This window comes from Stegostoma tigrinum, chromosome 10 (genome assembly GCF_030684315.1).
Source record: "Stegostoma tigrinum isolate sSteTig4 chromosome 10, sSteTig4.hap1, whole genome shotgun sequence".
NCBI lineage: Eukaryota > Metazoa > Chordata > Chondrichthyes > Orectolobiformes > Stegostomatidae > Stegostoma > Stegostoma tigrinum.
The window spans coordinates 1402594-1423360 of record NC_081363.1 but is presented as its reverse complement, the minus strand read 5'-3'; positions in this window follow the sequence as shown (position 1 = coordinate 1423360).

Here is a 20767-nt window from a genome sequence, read left to right as displayed (position 1 = left end):
GTACAGTTCCTACAGTTCCGACAGCACCGACATCACCTACAGCACCTACAGCTCCTACAGCACCTACAGCACCTACAGCTCCTACAGCACCTGCAGCACCTAAAGCACCTACAGCTCCTACATCTACTCCAGCACCTACAGCACCTACAGCTCCTCCAGCACCTACAGCACCGACAGCTCCTACAGCACCTACAGCTCCTAGAGCACCTACAGCACCTACAGCTCCTACAGCACCGACAGCTCCTACAGCACCTACAGCACCGACAGCACCTACAGCACCTACAGCACCGACAGCTCCTACAGCACCTACGGCTCCTACAGCACCTACAGCTCCTACAGCACCTACAGCACCTACAGCTCCTAGAGCACCTACAGCTCCTACAGCTCCTACAGCACCGACATCACCTACAGCTCGTACACCTCCTACAGCACCTACAGCTCCTACAGCACCTACAGCACCTACAGCTCGTACACCTCCTACAGCACCTACAGCACCTACAGCTCCCATAGCACCTACAGCTCCTACAGCACCTACGGCTCCTACAGCACCTACAGCACCTATAGCTCTTACAGCACCTGCAGCACCTAAAGCACCTACAGCTCCTACAGCACCTACAGCACCTACAGCACCTACAGCACCTGCAGCAACGACATCAACTACAGCTCGTAAACCTCCTACAGCACCTACAGCACCTACGGCTCCTACAGCACCTACAGCACCGAGAGCTCTTACAGCACCTACAGCATCTACAGCGCCTACAGCTCCTACAGCACCTACAGCACCTACAGCTCATACAGCACCTGCAGCACCTACAGCACCGACAGCACCTACAGCGCCTACAGCTCCTACAGTTCCTACAGCACCTACAGCTCCTACAGCACCTACAGCTCCTACAGCACCTAGAGCACGTACAGCTCCTACAGCACCGACATCACCTACAGCACCTACAGCTTCTCCAGCTTCTACAGCACCTACAGCTCCTACAGCACCTACAGCACCTGCAGCACCTACAGCTCCTACAGCTCCAACAGCACCTACAGCACCTACAGCTCCTACAGCACCTACAGCACCAACAGCTCCTACAGCACCTACAGTTCCTGCAGCACCTACAGCTCCTACAGCACCTACATCACCTACAGCACCTACAGCACCTACAGCTCCAACAGCACCTACAGCACCTACAGCTCCTACAGCACCTACAGCACCTAGAGCACCTACAGCACCTACAGCACAAATAGCGCCTACAGCACCTACAGCTTCTACAGCACCTACAGCACCTAGAGCTCCTGCAGCACTTAAAGCTCCTACAGCACCTAGAGCACCTACAGCACCTACAGCTCCTACAACTCCTACAGCACCTACAGCACCTACAACTCCTACAGCACCTACAGCACCTACAGCACCTACAACTCCTACAGGACCTACAGCACCGACAGCTCCTACAGCACCTACAGCACCGACAGCACCTACGGCACCTACAGCTCCTACAGCACCTACAGCACCTACAGCTCCTACAGCACCGACAGCTCCTACAGCACCTACAGCACCGACAGCACCTACAGCACCTACAGGCACCGACAGCTCCAACAGCACCTATGGCTCCTACAGCACCTACAGCACCTACAGCACCGAAATCACCTACAGCTCGTACACCTCCTACAGCACCTACAGCTCCTCCAGCACCTACAGCACCTACAGCTCCGACAGCACCTACAGCTCCTACAGCTCCTACAGCACCTACAGCACCGACATCACCTACAGCTCGTACACCTCCTACAGCACCTACAGCCCCTGCAGCACCTGCAGCAGCTACGGCTCCTACAGCACCTAAAGCACCTACAGCTCCTACAACTCCTACAGCACCTACAGCACCTACACCTCCTACAGCGCCTACAGCACCTACAGCACCTAGAGCACCTAGAGCACCTACAGCTTCTACAGTTCCTAAAGCACCTACAGCACCGACAGCACCTACAGTTCCTACAGCTCCTACAGCTCCTACAGCTCCTACAGCTCCTACAGCATCTCCAGCACCTACAGCTCCTACAGCACCTAGAGCACGTACAGCACCTAGAGCTCCTACAGCTCCTACAGCACCGACAGCTCCTACAGCACCTACAGCTCCTACAGCACCTAAAGCTCCTACAGCACTTACAGCTCCTACAGCACCTACAGCTCCAACAGCACCTACAGCACCTACAGCTCCTACAGCACCTGCAGCACCTAAAGCACCGACAGCTCCTACATCTACTACAGCACCTACAGCACCTACAGCTCCTCCAGCACCTACAGCACCGACAGCTCGTACACCTCCTACACCTCCGACAGCTCCTACAGCACCTCCAGCACCTACAGCTCCTACAGCACCTAGAGCACCTACAGCACCTAGAGCTCCTACAGCTCCTACAGCACCGACAGCTCCTACAGCACCTACAGCTCCTACAGCACCTAAAGCTCCTACAGCACTTACAGCTCCTACAGCACCTACAGCACCTACAGCTCCTACAGCTCCTACAACTCCTACAGCACCTAGAGCACGTACAGTTCCTACAGTTCCGACAGCACCGACATCACCTACAGCACCTACAGCTCCTACAGCACCTACAGCACCTACAGCTCCTACAGCACCTGCAGCACCTAAAGCACCTACAGCTCCTACATCTACTCCAGCACCTACAGCACCTACAGCTCCTCCAGCACCTACAGCACCGACAGCTCCTACAGCACCTACAGCTCCTAGAGCACCTACAGCACCTACAGCTCCTACAGCACCGACAGCTCCTACAGCACCTACAGCACCGACAGCACCTACAGCACCTACAGCACCGACAGCTCCTACAGCACCTACGGCTCCTACAGCACCTACAGCTCCTACAGCACCTACAGCACCTACAGCTCCGAGAGCACCTACAGCTCCTACAGCTCCTACAGCACCGACATCACCTACAGCTCGTACACCTCCTACAGCACCTACAGCTCCTACAGCACCTACAGCACCTACAGCTCCTACAGGAACTACAGCTCCTACAGCTCCTACAGCACCTACAGCACCTACAGCACCTACAGCACCTACAGCTCCTACAGCTCCTACAGCATTTACAGCTCCTACAGCACCTACAGCCCCTGCAGCACCTGCAGCACCTACGGCTCCTACAGCAGCTATAGCACCTACAGCACCTACAGCACCCGCAGCACCTAAAGCATCTACAGCTCCTACAGCACCAACAGCACCTACAGCACCTAGAGCTCCTACAGCACCTACAGCTCCTACAGCACCGACAGCTCAAACAACTCCTACAGCACCTACAGCTCCTACAGCACCGACAGCACCTACAGCACCTACAGCTCCCACAGCACCTACAGCTCCTACAGCACCTACGGCTCCTACAGCACCTACAGCACCTATAGCTCTTACAGCACCTGCAGCACCTAAAGCACCTACAGCTCCTACAGCACCTACAGCACCTACAGCACCTACAGCACCTGCAGCAACGACATCAACTGCAGCTCGTAAACCTCCTACAGCACCTACAGCACCTACGGCTCCTACAGCACCTACAGCACCGAGAGCTCTTACAGCACCTACAGCATCTACAGCGCCTACAGCTCCTACAGCACCTACAGCACCTACAGCTCATACAGCACCTGCAGCACCTACAGCACCGACAGCACCTACAGCGCCTACAGCTCCTACAGTTCCTACAGCACCTACAGCTCCTACAGCACCTACAGCACCTACAGCTCCTACAGCACCTGCAGCACCTACGGCTCCTACAGCACCTATAGCACCTACAGCTCCTACAGCACCCGCAGCACCTAAAGCATCTACAGCTCCTACAACTCCTACAGCACCTACAGCACCTACAGCTCCTACAGTTCCTACAGCACCTACAGCAGCTACACCTCCTACAGCGCCTACAGCACCTACAGCACCTAGAGCACCTAGAGCACCTACAGCTCCTACAGTTCCTAAAGCACCTACAGCACCGACAGCACCTACAGTTCCTACAGCTCCTACAGCACCGACAGCACCTACAGTTCCTACAGCACCTACAGCTCCTACAGCCCCTACAGCTCCTACAGCACCGACAGCTCCTACAGCACCTACAGCACCTACAGCTCCTACAGCACCGACAGCTCCTACAGCACCTACAGCACCGACAGCACCTACAGCACCTACAACACCGACAGCTCCTACAGCACCTACAGCTCGTACACCTCCTACAGCACCGACAGCTCCTACAGCACCTACAGCACCGACAGCACCTACAGCACCTACAGCACCGACAGCTCCTACAGCACCTACAGCTCGTACACCTCCTACAACACCTACAGCTCCTACAGCACCTACAGCACCTACAGCTCCTACACCTCCTACAGCACCTACAGCTCCTACAGCTCCTACAGCACCGACATCACCTACAGCTCGTACACCTCCTACAGCACCTACAGCTCCTACAGCACCTACAGCACCGACAGCTCCTGCAGCACCTACAGCTCCAACAGCACCTACAGCCCCTGCAGCACCTGCAGCACCTTCGGCTCCTCCAGCACCTACAGCACCTACAGCTCCTACAGCACCCGCAGCACCTAATGCACCTACAGCTCGTACACCTCCTACAGCACCTACAGCACCTACAGCTCCTACAGCGCCGACAGCACCTACAGCACCTATAGCACCTAGAGCACCTACAGCTCCTACGGTTCCTAAAGCACCTACAGAACCGACAGCACCTACAGTTCCTACAGCTCCTACAGCACCGACAGCACCTACAGTTCCTACAGCACCTACAGCTCCTACAGCTCCTGCAGCTCCTACAGCTCCTACACCTCCGACAGCTCCTAAAGCACCTCCAGCACCTTCAGCTCCTACAGCACCTAGAGCACCTAGAGCTCCTACAGCTCCTACAGCACCGACAGCTCCTACAGCACCTACAGCTCCTACAGCACCTAAAGCTCCTACAGCACCTACTGCTCCTACAGCTCCTACAGCTCCTACAGCACCTAGAGCACGTACAGCTCCTACAGCACCGACATCACCTACAGCACCTACAGCTTCTCCAGCTTCTACAGCACCTTCAGCTCCTACAGCACCAACAGCACCTACAGCTCCTACAGCACCTGCAGCACCTACAGCTCCTACAGCTCCTACAGCACCTACAGCACCTACAGCTCCTACAGCACCTACAGCACCAACAGCTCCTACAGCACCTACAGTTCCTGCAGCACCTACAGCTCCTACAGCACCTACATCACCTACAGCACCTACAGCACCTACAGCTCCAACAGCACCTACAGCACCTACAGCTCCTACAGCACCTACAGCACCTAGAGCACCTACAGCACCTACAGCACAAATAGCGCCTACAGCACCTACAGCTTCTACAGCACCTACAGCACCTAGAGCTCCTGCAGCACTTAAAGCTCCTACAGCACCTAGAGCACCTACAGCACCTACAGCTCCTACAACTCCTACAGCACCTACAGCACCTACAACTCCTACAGCACCTACAGCACCTACAGCACCTACAACTCCTACAGGACCTACAGCACCGACAGCTCCTACAGCACCTACAGCACCGACAGCACCTACGGCACCTACAGCTCCTACAGCACCTACAGCACCTACAGCTCCTACAGCACCGACAGCTCCTACAGCACCTACAGCACCGACAGCACCTACAGCACCTACAGGCACCGACAGCTCCAACAGCACCTATGGCTCCTACAGCACCTACAGCACCTACAGCTCCTACAGCACCTACAGCACCGAAATCACCTACAGCTCGTACACCTCCTACAGCACCTACAGCTCCTCCAGCACCTACAGCACCTACAGCTCCGACAGCACCTACAGCTCCTACAGCACCTACAGCACCTACAGCACCGACATCACCTACAGCTCGTACACCTCCTACAGCACCTACAGCCCCTGCAGCACCTGCAGCAGCTACGGCTCCTACAGCACCTAAAGCACCTACAGCTCCTACAACTCCTACAGCACCTACAGCACCTACACCTCCTACAGCGCCTACAGCACCTACAGCACCTAGAGCACCTAGAGCACCTACAGCTTCTACAGTTCCTAAAGCACCTACAGCACCGACAGCACCTACAGTTCCTACAGCTCCTACAGCTCCTACAGCTCCTACAGCTCCTACAGCATCTCCAGCACCTACAGCTCCTACAGCACCTAGAGCACGTACAGCACCTAGAGCTCCTACAGCTCCTACAGCACCGACAGCTCCTACAGCACCTACAGCTCCTACAGCACCTAAAGCTCCTACAGCACCTACAGCTCCAACAGCACCTACAGCACCTACAGCTCCTACAGCACCTGCAGCACCTAAAGCACCGACAGCTCCTACATCTACTACAGCACCTACAGCACCTACAGCTCCTCCAGCACCTACAGCACCGACAGCTCGTACACCTCCTACACCTCCGACAGCTCCTACAGCACCTCCAGCACCTACAGCTCCTACAGCACCTAGAGCACCTACAGCACCTAGAGCTCCTACAGCTCCTACAGCACCGACAGCTCCTACAGCACCTACAGCTCCTACAGCACCTAAAGCTCCTACAGCACTTACAGCTCCTACAGCACCTACAGCACCTACAGCTCCTACAGCTCCTACAGCTCCTACAGCACCTAGAGCACGTACAGTTCCTACAGTTCCGACAGCACCGACATCACCTACAGCACCTACAGCTCCTACAGCACCTACAGCACCTACAGCTCCTACAGCACCTGCAGCACCTAAAGCACCTACAGCTCCTACATCTACTCCAGCACCTACAGCACCTACAGCTCCTCCAGCACCTACAGCACCGACAGCTCCTACAGCACCTACAGCTCCTAGAGCACCTACAGCACCTACAGCTCCTACAGCATCGACAGCTCCTACAGCACCTACAGCACCGACAGCACCTACAGCACCTACAGCACCGACAGCTCCTACAGCACCTACGGCTCCTACAGCACCTACAGCTCCTACAGCACCTACAGCACCTACAGCTCCTAGAGCACCTACAGCTCCTACAGCTCCTACAGCACCGACATCACCTACAGCTCGTACACCTCCTACAGCACCTACAGCTCCTACAGCACCTACAGCACCTACAGCACCTACAGCTCCTACAGGAACTACAGCTCCTACAGCTCCTACAGCACCTACAGCACCTACAGCACCTACAGCACCTACAGCTCCTACAGCACCTACAGCTCCTACAGCATATACAGCTCCTACAGCACCTACAGCCCCTGCAGCACCTGCAGCACCTACGGCTCCTACAGCAGCTATAGCACCTACAGCTCCTACAGCACCCGCAGCACCTAAAGCATCTACAGCTCCTCCAGCACCGACAGCACCTACAGCACCTAGAGCTCCTACAGCACCTACAGCTCCTACAGCACCGACAGCTCCTACAGCTCCTACAGCACCTACAGCTCCTACAGCACCGACAGCACCTACAGCACCTACAGCTCCCATAGCACCTACAGCTCCTACAGCACCTACGGCTCCTACAGTACCTACAGCACCTATAGCTCTTACAGCACCTGCAGCACCTAAAGCACCTACAGCTCCTACAGCACCTACAGCACCTACAGCACCTACAGCACCTGCAGCAACGACATCAACTACAGCTCGTAAACCTCCTACAGCACCTGCAGCACCTAAAGCACCTACAGCTTCTACAGCACCTACAGCTCCTACAGCATCTCCAGCACCTACAGCTCCTACAGCACCTAGAGCACGTACAGCACCTAGAGCTCCTACAGCTCCTACAGCACCGACAGCTCCTACAGCACCTACAGCTCCTACAGCACCTAAAGCTCCTACAGCACTTACAGCTCCTACAGCACCTACAGCTCCAACAGCACCTACAGCACCTACAGCTCCTACAGCACCTGCAGCACCTAAAGCACCGACAGCTCCTATATCTACTACAGCACCTACAGCACCTACAGCTCCTCCAGCACCTACAGCACCGACAGCTCGTACACCTCCTACACCTCCGACAGCTCCTACAGCACCTCCAGCACCTACAGCTCCTACAGCACCTAGAGCACCTACAGCACCTAGAGCTCCTACAGCTCCTACAGCACCGACAGCTCCTACAGCACCTACAGCTCCTACAGCACCTAAAGCTCCTACAGCACTTACAGCTCCTACAGCACCTACAGCACCTACAGCTCCTACAGCTCCTACAGCTCCTACAGCACCTAGAGCACGTACAGTTCCTACAGTTCCGACAGCACCGACATCACCTACAGCACCTACAGCTCCTACAGCACCTACAGCACCTACAGCTCCTACAGCACCTGCAGCACCTAAAGCACCTACAGCTCCTACATCTACTCCAGCACCTACAGCACCTACAGCTCCTCCAGCACCTACAGCACCGACAGCTCCTACAGCACCTACAGCTCCTAGAGCACCTACAGCACCTACAGCTCCTACAGCACCGACAGCTCCTACAGCACCTACAGCACCGACAGCACCTACAGCACCTACAGCACCGACAGCTCCTACAGCACCTACGGCTCCTACAGCACCTACAGCTCCTACAGCACCTACAGCACCTACAGCTCCGAGAGCACCTACAGCTCCTACAGCTCCTACAGCACCGACATCACCTACAGCTCGTACACCTCCTACAGCACCTACAGCTCCTACAGCACCTACAGCACCTACAGCTCCTACAGGAACTACAGCTCCTACAGCTCCTACAGCACCTACAGCACCTACAGCACCTACAGCACCTACAGCTCCTACAGCTCCTACAGCATTTACAGCTCCTACAGCACCTACAGCCCCTGCAGCACCTGCAGCACCTACGGCTCCTACAGCAGCTATAGCACCTACAGCTCCTACAGCACCCGCAGCACCTAAAGCATCTACAGCTCCTACAGCACCAACAGCACCTACAGCACCTAGAGCTCCTACAGCACCTACAGCTCCTACAGCACCGACAGCTCAAACAACTCCTACAGCACCTACAGCTCCTACAGCACCGACAGCACCTACAGCACCTACAGCTCCCACAGCACCTACAGCTCCTACAGCACCTACGGCTCCTACAGCACCTACAGCACCTATAGCTCTTACAGCACCTGCAGCACCTAAAGCACCTACAGCTCCTACAGCACCTACAGCACCTACAGCACCTACAGCACCTGCAGCAACGACATCAACTGCAGCTCGTAAACCTCCTACAGCACCTACAGCACCTACGGCTCCTACAGCACCTACAGCACCGAGAGCTCTTACAGCACCTACAGCATCTACAGCGCCTACAGCTCCTACAGCACCTACAGCACCTACAGCTCATACAGCACCTGCAGCACCTACAGCACCGACAGCACCTACAGCGCCTACAGCTCCTACAGTTCCTACAGCACCTACAGCTCCTACAGCACCTACAGCACCTACAGCTCCTACAGCACCTGCAGCACCTACGGCTCCTACAGCACCTATAGCACCTACAGCTCCTACAGCACCCGCAGCACCTAAAGCATCTACAGCTCCTACAACTCCTACAGCACCTACAGCACCTACAGCTCCTACAGTTCCTACAGCACCTACAGCAGCTACACCTCCTACAGCGCCTACAGCACCTACAGCACCTAGAGCACCTAGAGCACCTACAGCTCCTACAGTTCCTAAAGCACCTACAGCACCGACAGCACCTACAGTTCCTACAGCTCCTACAGCACCGACAGCACCTACAGTTCCTACAGCACCTACAGCTCCTACAGCCCCTACAGCTCCTACAGCACCGACAGCTCCTACAGCACCTACAGCACCTACAGCTCCTACAGCACCGACAGCTCCTACAGCACCTACAGCACCGACAGCACCTACAGCACCTACAACACCGACAGCTCCTACAGCACCTACAGCTCGTACACCTCCTACAGCACCGACAGCTCCTACAGCACCTACAGCACCGACAGCACCTACAGCACCTACAGCACCGACAGCTCCTACAGCACCTACAGCTCGTACACCTCCTACAACACCTACAGCTCCTACAGCACCTACAGCACCTACAGCTCCTACATCTCCTACAGCACCTACAGCTCCTACAGCTCCTACAGCACCGACATCACCTACAGCTCGTACACCTCCTACAGCACCTACAGCTCCTACAGCACCTACAGCACCGACAGCTCCTACAGCACCTACAGCTCCAACAGCACCTACAGCCCCTGCAGCACCTGCAGCACCTTCGGCTCCTCCAGCACCTACAGCACCTACAGCTCCTACAGCACCCGCAGCACCTAATGCACCTACAGCTCGTACACCTCCTACAGCACCTACAGCACCTACAGCTCCTACAGCGCCGACAGCACCTACAGCACCTATAGCACCTAGAGCACCTACAGCTCCTACGGTTCCTAAAGCACCTACAGAACCGACAGCACCTACAGTTCCTACAGCTCCTACAGCACCGACAGCACCTACAGTTCCTACAGCACCTACAGCTCCTACAGCTCCTGCAGCTCCTACAGCTCCTACACCTCCGACAGCTCCTAAAGCACCTCCAGCACCTACAGCTCCTACAGCACCTAGAGCACCTAGAGCTCCTACAGCTCCTACAGCACCGACAGCTCCTACAGCACCTACAGCTCCTACAGCACCTAAAGCTCCTACAGCACCTACTGCTCCTACAGCTCCTACAGCTCCTACAGCACCTAGAGCACGTACAGCTCCTACAGCACCGACATCACCTACAGCACCTACAGCTTCTCCAGCTTCTACAGCACCTTCAGCTCCTACAGCACCAACAGCACCTACAGCTCCTACAGCACCTGCAGCACCTACAGCTCCTACAGCTCCTACAGCACCTACAGCACCTACAGCTCCTACAGCACCTACAGCACCAACAGCTCCTACAGCACCTACAGTTCCTGCAGCACCTACAGCTCCTACAGCACCTACATCACCTACAGCACCTACAGCACCTACAGCTCCAACAGCACCTACAGCACCTACAGCTCCTACAGCACCTACAGCACCTAGAGCACCTACAGCACCTACAGCACAAATAGCGCCTACAGCACCTACAGCTTCTACAGCACCTACAGCACCTAGAGCTCCTGCAGCACTTAAAGCTCCTACAGCACCTAGAGCACCTACAGCACCTACAGCTCCTACAACTCCTACAGCACCTACAGCACCTACAACTCCTACAGCACCTACAGCACCTACAGCACCTACAACTCCTACAGGACCTACAGCACCGACAGCTCCTACAGCACCTACAGCACCGACAGCACCTACGGCACCTACAGCTCCTACAGCACCTACAGCACCTACAGCTCCTACAGCACCGACAGCTCCTACAGCACCTACAGCACCGACAGCACCTACAGCACCTACAGGCACCGACAGCTCCAACAGCACCTATGGCTCCTACAGCACCTACAGCACCTACAGCTCCTACAGCACCTACAGCACCGAAATCACCTACAGCTCGTACACCTCCTACAGCACCTACAGCTCCTCCAGCACCTACAGCACCTACAGCTCCGACAGCACCTACAGCTCCTACAGCACCTACAGCACCTACAGCACCGACATCACCTACAGCTCGTACACCTCCTACAGCACCTACAGCCCCTGCAGCACCTGCAGCAGCTACGGCTCCTACAGCACCTAAAGCACCTACAGCTCCTACAACTCCTACAGCACCTACAGCACCTACACCTCCTACAGCGCCTACAGCACCTACAGCACCTAGAGCACCTAGAGCACCTACAGCTTCTACAGTTCCTAAAGCACCTACAGCACCGACAGCACCTACAGTTCCTACAGCTCCTACAGCTCCTACAGCTCCTACAGCTCCTACAGCATCTCCAGCACCTACAGCTCCTACAGCACCTAGAGCACGTACAGCACCTAGAGCTCCTACAGCTCCTACAGCACCGACAGCTCCTACAGCACCTAAAGCTCCTACAGCACTTACAGCTCCTACAGCACCTACAGCTCCAACAGCACCTACAGCACCTACAGCTCCTACAGCACCTGCAGCACCTAAAGCACCGACAGCTCCTACATCTACTACAGCACCTACAGCACCTACAGCTCCTCCAGCACCTACAGCACCGACAGCTCGTACACCTCCTACACCTCCGACAGCTCCTACAGCACCTCCAGCACCTACAGCTCCTACAGCACCGAGAGCACCTACAGCACCTAGAGCTCCTACAGCTCCTACAGCACCGACAGCTCCTACAGCACCTACAGCTCCTACAGCACCTAAAGCTCCTACAGCACTTACAGCTCCTACAGCACCTACAGCACCTACAGCTCCTACAGCTCCTACAGCTCCTACAGCACCTAGAGCACGTACAGTTCCTACAGTTCCGACAGCACCGACATCACCTACAGCACCTACAGCTCCTACAGCACCTACAGCACCTACAGCTCCTACAGCACCTGCAGCACCTAAAGCACCTACAGCTCCTACATCTACTCCAGCACCTACAGCACCTACAGCTCCTCCAGCACCTACAGCACCGACAGCTCCTACAGCACCTACAGCTCCTAGAGCACCTACAGCACCTACAGCTCCTACAGCATCGACAGCTCCTACAGCACCTACAGCACCGACAGCACCTACAGCACCTACAGCACCGACAGCTCCTACAGCACCTACGGCTCCTACAGCACCTACAGCTCCTACAGCACCTACAGCACCTACAGCTCCTAGAGCACCTACAGCTCCTACAGCTCCTACAGCACCGACATCACCTACAGCTCGTACACCTCCTACAGCACCTACAGCTCCTACAGCACCTACAGCACCTACAGCACCTACAGCTCCTACAGGAACTACAGCTCCTACAGCTCCTACAGCACCTACAGCACCTACAGCACCTACAGCACCTACAGCTCCTACAGCACCTACAGCTCCTACAGCATATACAGCTCCTACAGCACCTACAGCCCCTGCAGCACCTGCAGCACCTACGGCTCCTACAGCAGCTATAGCACCTACAGCTCCTACAGCACCCGCAGCACCTAAAGCATCTACAGCTCCTCCAGCACCGACAGCACCTACAGCACCTAGAGCTCCTACAGCACCTACAGCTCCTACAGCACCGACAGCTCCTACAGCTCCTACAGCACCTACAGCTCCTACAGCACCGACAGCACCTACAGCACCTACAGCTCCCATAGCACCTACAGCTCCTACAGCACCTACGGCTCCTACAGCACCTACAGCACCTATAGCTCTTACAGCACCTGCAGCACCTAAAGCACCTACAGCTCCTACAGCACCTACAGCACCTACAGCACCTACAGCACCTGCAGCAACGACATCAACTACAGCTCGTAAACCTCCTACAGCACCTACAGCACCTACGGCTCCTACAGCACCTACAGCACCGAGAGCTCTTACAGCACCTACAGCATCTACAGCGCCTACAGCTCCTACAGCACCTACAGCACCTACAGCTCATACAGCACCTGCAGCACCTACAGCACCGACAGCACCTACAGCGCCTACAGCTCCTACAGTTCCTACAGCACCTACAGCTCCTACAGCACCTACAGCTCCTACAGCACCTAGAGCACGTACAGCTCCTACAGCACCGACATCACCTACAGCACCTACAGCTTCTCCAGCTTCTACAGCACCTACAGCTCCTACAGCACCAACAGCACCTACAGCTCCTACAGCACCTACAGCACCTGCAGCACCTACAGCTCCTACAGCTCCTACAGCACCTACAGCACCTACAGCTCCTACAGCACCTACAGCACCAACAGCTCCTACAGCACCTACAGTTCCTGCAGCACCTACAGCTCCTACAGCACCTACATCACCTACAGCACCTACAGCACCTACAGCTCCAACAGCACCTACAGCACCTACAGCTCCTACAGCACCTACAGCACCTAGAGCACCTACAGCACCTACAGCACAAATAGCGCCTACAGCACCTACAGCTTCTACAGCACCTACAGCACCTAGAGCTCCTGCAGCACTTAAAGCTCCTACAGCACCTAGAGCACCTACAGCACCTACAGCTCCTACAACTCCTACAGCACCTACAGCACCTACAACTCCTACAGCACCTACAGCACCTACAGCACCTACAACTCCTACAGGACCTACAGCACCGACAGCTCCTACAGCACCTACAGCACCGACAGCACCTACGGCACCTACAGCTCCTACAGCACCTACAGCACCTACAGCTCCTACAGCACCGACAGCTCCTACAGCACCTACAGCACCGACAGCACCTACAGCACCTACAGGCACCGACAGCTCCAACAGCACCTATGGCTCCTACAGCACCTACAGCACCTACAGCTCCTACAGCACCTACAGCACCGAAATCACCTACAGCTCGTACACCTCCTACAGCACCTACAGCTCCTCCAGCACCTACAGCACCTACAGCTCCGACAGCACCTACAGCTCCTACAGCTCCTACAGCACCTACAGCACCGACATCACCTACAGCTCGTACACCTCCTACAGCACCTACAGCCCCTGCAGCACCTGCAGCAGCTACGGCTCCTACAGCACCTAAAGCACCTACAGCTCCTACAACTCCTACAGCACCTACAGCACCTACACCTCCTACAGCGCCTACAGCACCTACAGCACCTAGAGCACCTAGAGCACCTACAGCTTCTACAGTTCCTAAAGCACCTACAGCACCGACAGCACCTACAGTTCCTACAGCTCCTACAGCTCCTACAGCTCCTACAGCTCCTACAGCATCTCCAGCACCTACAGCTCCTACAGCACCTAGAGCACGTGCAGCACCTAGAGCTCCTACAGCTCCTACAGCACCGACAGCTCCTACAGCACCTACAGCTCCTACAGCACCTAAAGCTCCTACAGCACTTACAGCTCCTACAGCACCTACAGCTCCAACAGCACCTACAGCACCTACAGCTCCTACAGCACCTGCAGCACCTAAAGCACCGACAGCTCCTATATCTACTACAGCACCTACAGCACCTACAGCTCCTCCAGCACCTACAGCACCGACAGCTCGTACACCTCCTACACCTCCGACAGCTCCTACAGCAACTCCAGCACCTACAGCTCCTACAGCACCTAGAGCACCTACAGCACCTAGAGCTCCTACAGCTCCTACAGCACCGACAGCTCCTACAGCACCTACAGCTCCTACAGCACCTAAAGCTCCTACAGCACTTACAGCTCCTACAGCACCTACAGCACCTACAGCTCCTACAGCTCCTACAGCTCCTACAGCACCTAGAGCACGTACAGTTCCTACAGTTCCGACAGCACCGACATCACCTACAGCACCTACAGCTCCTACAGCACCTACAGCACCTACAGCTCCTACAGCACCTGCAGCACCTAAAGCACCTACAGCTCCTACATCTACTCCAGCACCTACAGCACCTACAGCTCCTCCAGCACCTACAGCACCGACAGCTCCTACAGCACCTACAGCTCCTAGAGCACCTACAGCACCTACAGCTCCTACAGCACCGACAGCTCCTACAGCACCTACAGCACCGACAGCACCTACAGCACCTACAGCACCGACAGCTCCTACAGCACCTACGGCTCCTACAGCACCTACAGCTCCTACAGCACCTACAGCACCTACAGCTCCGAGAGCACCTACAGCTCCTACAGCTCCTACAGCACCGACATCACCTACAGCTCGTACACCTCCTACAGCACCTACAGCTCCTACAGCACCTACAGCACCTACAGCTCCTACAGGAACTACAGCTCCTACAGCTCCTACAGCACCTACAGCACCTACAGCACCTACAGCACCTACAGCTCCTACAGCTCCTACAGCATTTACAGCTCCTACAGCACCTACAGCCCCTGCAGCACCTGCAGCACCTACGGCTCCTACAGCAGCTATAGCACCTACAGCTCCTACAGCACCCGCAGCACCTAAAGCATCTACAGCTCCTACAGCACCAACAGCACCTACAGCACCTAGAGCTCCTACAGCACCTACAGCTCCTACAGCACCGACAGCTCAAACAGCTCCTACAGCACCTACAGCTCCTACAGCACCGACAGCACCTACAGCACCTACAGCTCCCACAGCACCTACAGCTCCTACAGCACCTACGGCTCCTACAGCACCTACAGCACCTATAGCTCTTACAGCACCTGCAGCACCTAAAGCACCTACAGCTCCTACAGCACCTACAGCACCTACAGCACCTACAGCACCTGCAGCAACGACATCAACTGCAGCTCGTAAACCTCCTACAGCACCTACAGCACCTACGGCTCCTACAGCACCTACAGCACCGAGAGCTCTTACAGCACCTACAGCATCTACAGCGCCTACAGCTCCTACAGCACCTACAGCACCTACAGCTCATACAGCACCTGCAGCACCTACAGCACCGACAGCACCTACAGCGCCTACAGCTCCTACAGTTCCTACAGCACCTACAGCTCCTACAGCACCTACAGCACCTACAGCTCCTACAGCACCTGCAGCACCTACAGCACCGACAGCACCTCGAGCACCTACAGCTCCTACAGTTCCTAAAGCACCTACAGCAACGACAGCACCTACAGTTCCTACAGCTCCTACCGCACCGACAGCACCTACAGTTCCTACAGCACCTACAACTCCTACCGCTCCTACAGCTCCTACAGATCCTACACCTCCGACAGCTCCTACAGCACCTCCAGCACCTACAGCTCCTCCAGCACCTAGAGCACCTACAGCACCTAGAGCTCCTACAGCTCCTACAGCACCGACAGCTCCTGCAGCACCTACAGCTCCTACAGCACCTACAGCACCTACAGCTCCTACAGCACCTCCAGCTCCTACAGCACCTACAGCACTGACAGCACCTACAGCACCTACAGCACCCACAGCTCCTACAGCACCTACGGCTCCTACAGCACCTACAGCACCTACAGCTCCTACAGCACCTACAGCACCGACATCACCTACAGCTCGTACACCTCCTACAGCACCTACAGCTCCTACAGCACCTACAGCACCTACAGCTCCTACAGCACCTACAGCTCCTACAGCTCCTACAGCACCGACATCACCTACAGCTCGTACACCTCCTACAGCACCTACTGCTCCTACAGCATCTACAGCTCCTACAGCTCCTACAGCACTGACATCACCTACAGCTCGTACACCTCCTACAGCACCTACAGCTCCTCCAGCACCTACAGCTCCTACAGCACCTACAGCTCCTACAGCACCTACAGCACCGACAGCTCCTACAGCACCTGCAGCACCTCCGGCTCCTACAGCACCTACAGCTCCTACAGCACCCGCAGCACCTAAAGCACCTACAGCTCCTACAACTCCTACAGCACCTACAGCACCCACAGCTCCTACAGCGCCTACAGCACCTACAGCACCTAGAGCACCTACAGCTCCTACAGTTCCTAAAGCACCTACAGCACCGACAGCACCTACAGTTCCTACAGCACCGACAGCACCTCCAGTTCCTACAGCACCTACAGCTCCTACAGCTCCTGCAGCTCCTACACCTCCGACAGCTCCTACAGCACCTCCAGCACCTACAGCTCCTACAGCACCTAGAGTACCTACAGCACCTAGAGCTCCGACAGCTCCTACAGCACCGACAGCTCCTACAGCACCTACAGCTCCTACAGCACCTAAAGCTCCTACAGCACCTACAGCTCCGACAGCACCTACAGCACCTACAGCTCCTACAGCTCCTACAGCTCCTACAGCACCTAGAGCACGTACAGCTCCTACAGCTCCGACAGCACCGACATCACCTACAGCACCGACAGCTTCTCCAGCTTCTACAGCACCTTCAGCTCCTACAGCACCTACAGAACCTACAGCTCCTACAGCACCTACAGCACCTGCAGCACCTACAGCTCCTACAGCACCTACAGCACCTACAGCTCCTACAGGTCCTACAGCTCCTACAGCACCTACAGCTCCTACAGCTCCTACAGCACCTGCAGTTCCTACATCACCTACAGCTCCTACAGCACCTACATAACCTACAGCACCTACAGCACCTACAGCTCCTACAGCACCTACAGCACCTACAGCTCCTACAGCACCTACAGCACCTAGAGCACCTACAGCACCTACAGCACCTAGAGCACCTAGAGCACCTACAGCTCCTACAGTTCCTAAAGCACCTACAGCACCTACAGCACCTACAGTTCCTACAGCTCCTACAGCACCGACAGCACCTACAGTTCCTACAGCACCCACAGCTCCTACAGCTCCTACAGCTCCTACAGCTCCTACACCTCCGACAGCTCCTACAGCACCTACTGCACCTACATCTCCTACAGCACCTACAGCACCTACGGCACCTCCAGCTCCTACAGCTCCTACAGCTCCGACAGCTCCTACAGCACCTTCAGCTCCTACAGCACCTCCAGCACCGACAGCTCCTACAGCACCTACAGCACCTAGAGCACCTACAGCACCTACAGCACCTACGGCTCCTACAGCACCTACAGCACCTACAGCTCCTACAGCACCTGCTGCACCTGAAGCACCTCCAGGACCTACAGCACCTACAGCACATACAGCACCTATAGCACCTACAGCTCCTACAGCACCGACAGCACCTACAGCACCTACAGCTCCTACAGCACCTACAGCTCCTACAGCACCGACAGCTCCGACAGCTCCTATAGCACCAACAACACCTACAGCTCCTACAGCACCTACAGCTCACACAGCACATACAGCACCTACAGCACCTACAGCTCCTACAGCACCTCCAGCTCCTACAGCACCGACAGCACCTACAGCACCTACAGCTCCCACAGCACCTACAGCTCCTCCAGCACCTACGGCTCCTACAGCACCTACAGCACCTATAGCTCTTACAGCACCTGCAGCACCTAAAGCACCTCCAGCTCCTACAGCACCGACAGCACCTACAGCACCTACAGCTCCCACAGCACCTACAGCTTCTCCAGCACCTACAGCTCCTACAGCTCCTACAGCACCGTCATCACCTACAGCTCGTACACCACCTACAGCTCGTACACCTCCTACAGCACCTACAGCTCCTACAGCACCTACAGCACCTACAGCTCCTACAGGTCCTACAGCTCCTACAGCACCTACAGCTCCTACAGCTCCTACAGCACCTACAGTTCCTACAGCACCTACAGCTCCTACAGCGCCTACATCACCTACAGCACCTAGAGCACCTACAGCTCCTACAGCACCTACAGCACCCACAGCTCCTACAGCACCGACGGCACCTCCAGCTCCTACAGCACCTTCAGCACCGACAGCTCCTACAGCACCTACAGCACCTAGAGCACCTACAGCACATACAGCACCTACGGCTCCTACAGCACCTACAGCTCCTACAGCACCTGCTGCACCTGAAGCACCTACAGCTCCTACAGCACCTACAGCACCTACAGCTCCTACAGCACCTACAGCTACTACAGCACATACAGCACCTACAGCACCTACAGCTCCTACAGCACCTACAGCACCTAGAGCACCTGCAGCTACTACAGCACATACAGCACCTACAGCACCTACAGCTCCTTCAGCACCTGCAGCACATAAAGCACCTACAGCTCCTACAGCACCGACAGCACCTACAGCACCTAGAGCTCCTACAGCACCTACAGCTCCTACAGCACCAACAGCTCCTACAGCTCCTACAGCACATACAGCACCTACAGCTCCTACAGCACCTACAGCTCAAACAGCACATACAGCACCTACAGCACCTACCGCTCCTACAGCACCTACAGCTCCTACTGCACCGACAGCTACTACAGCACCTACAGCTCCCACAGCACCTACAGCTCCTACAGCACCTACGGCTCCTACAGCACCTACAGCTCCTACAGCACCGACAGCACCTTCAGCTCCTACAGCACCTTCAGCACCGACAGCTCCTACAGCACCTAGAGCACCTACAGCACCTACAGCACCTACGGCTCCTACAGCACCTACAGCACCTACAGCTCCTACAGTACCTGCTGCACCTGAAGCACCAACAGCTCCTACAGCACCTACAGCACCTACAGCTCCTACAGCACCTACAGCTACTACAGCACATACAGCACCTACAGCACCTACAGCTACTACAGCTCCTACAGCACCTACAGCTCCTACAGCACCTACACCTACTACAGCACCTACAGCTCCAACAGCACCTACAGCTCCTACAGCACCGACAGCTCCTACAGCACCTACAGCACCTACAGCTCCTACAGCTCCGACAGCTCCTACAGCACCTACAGCACCTACTGCTCCTACAGCTCCTACAGCACCTACAGCACCTACAGCTCCTAAATCTTCTACAGCTCCTACAGCACCTACAGCCCCTGCAGCACCTGCAGCACCTACAGGTCCTCCAGCACCTACAGCACCTACAGCTCCTACAGGTCCTACAGCTCCTACAGCACCTACAGCTCCTACAGCTCCTACAGCACCTACAGTTCCTACAGCACCTACAGCTCCTACAGCACCTACATCTCCTACAGCACCTACAGCACCTACAGCTCCTACAGCACCTACAGCACTTACAGCTCCTACAGCACCGACGGCACCTCCAGCTCCTACAGCACCTTCAGCACCGACAGCTCCTACAGCACCTACAGCACCTAGAGCACCTACAGCACCTACGGCTCCTACAGCATCTACAGCACCTACAGCTCCTACAGCACCTGCTGCACCTGAAGCACCTACAGCTCCTACAGCACCTACAGCACCTACAGCTCCTACAGCACCTACAGCTACTACAGCACATACAGCACCTTCAGCAC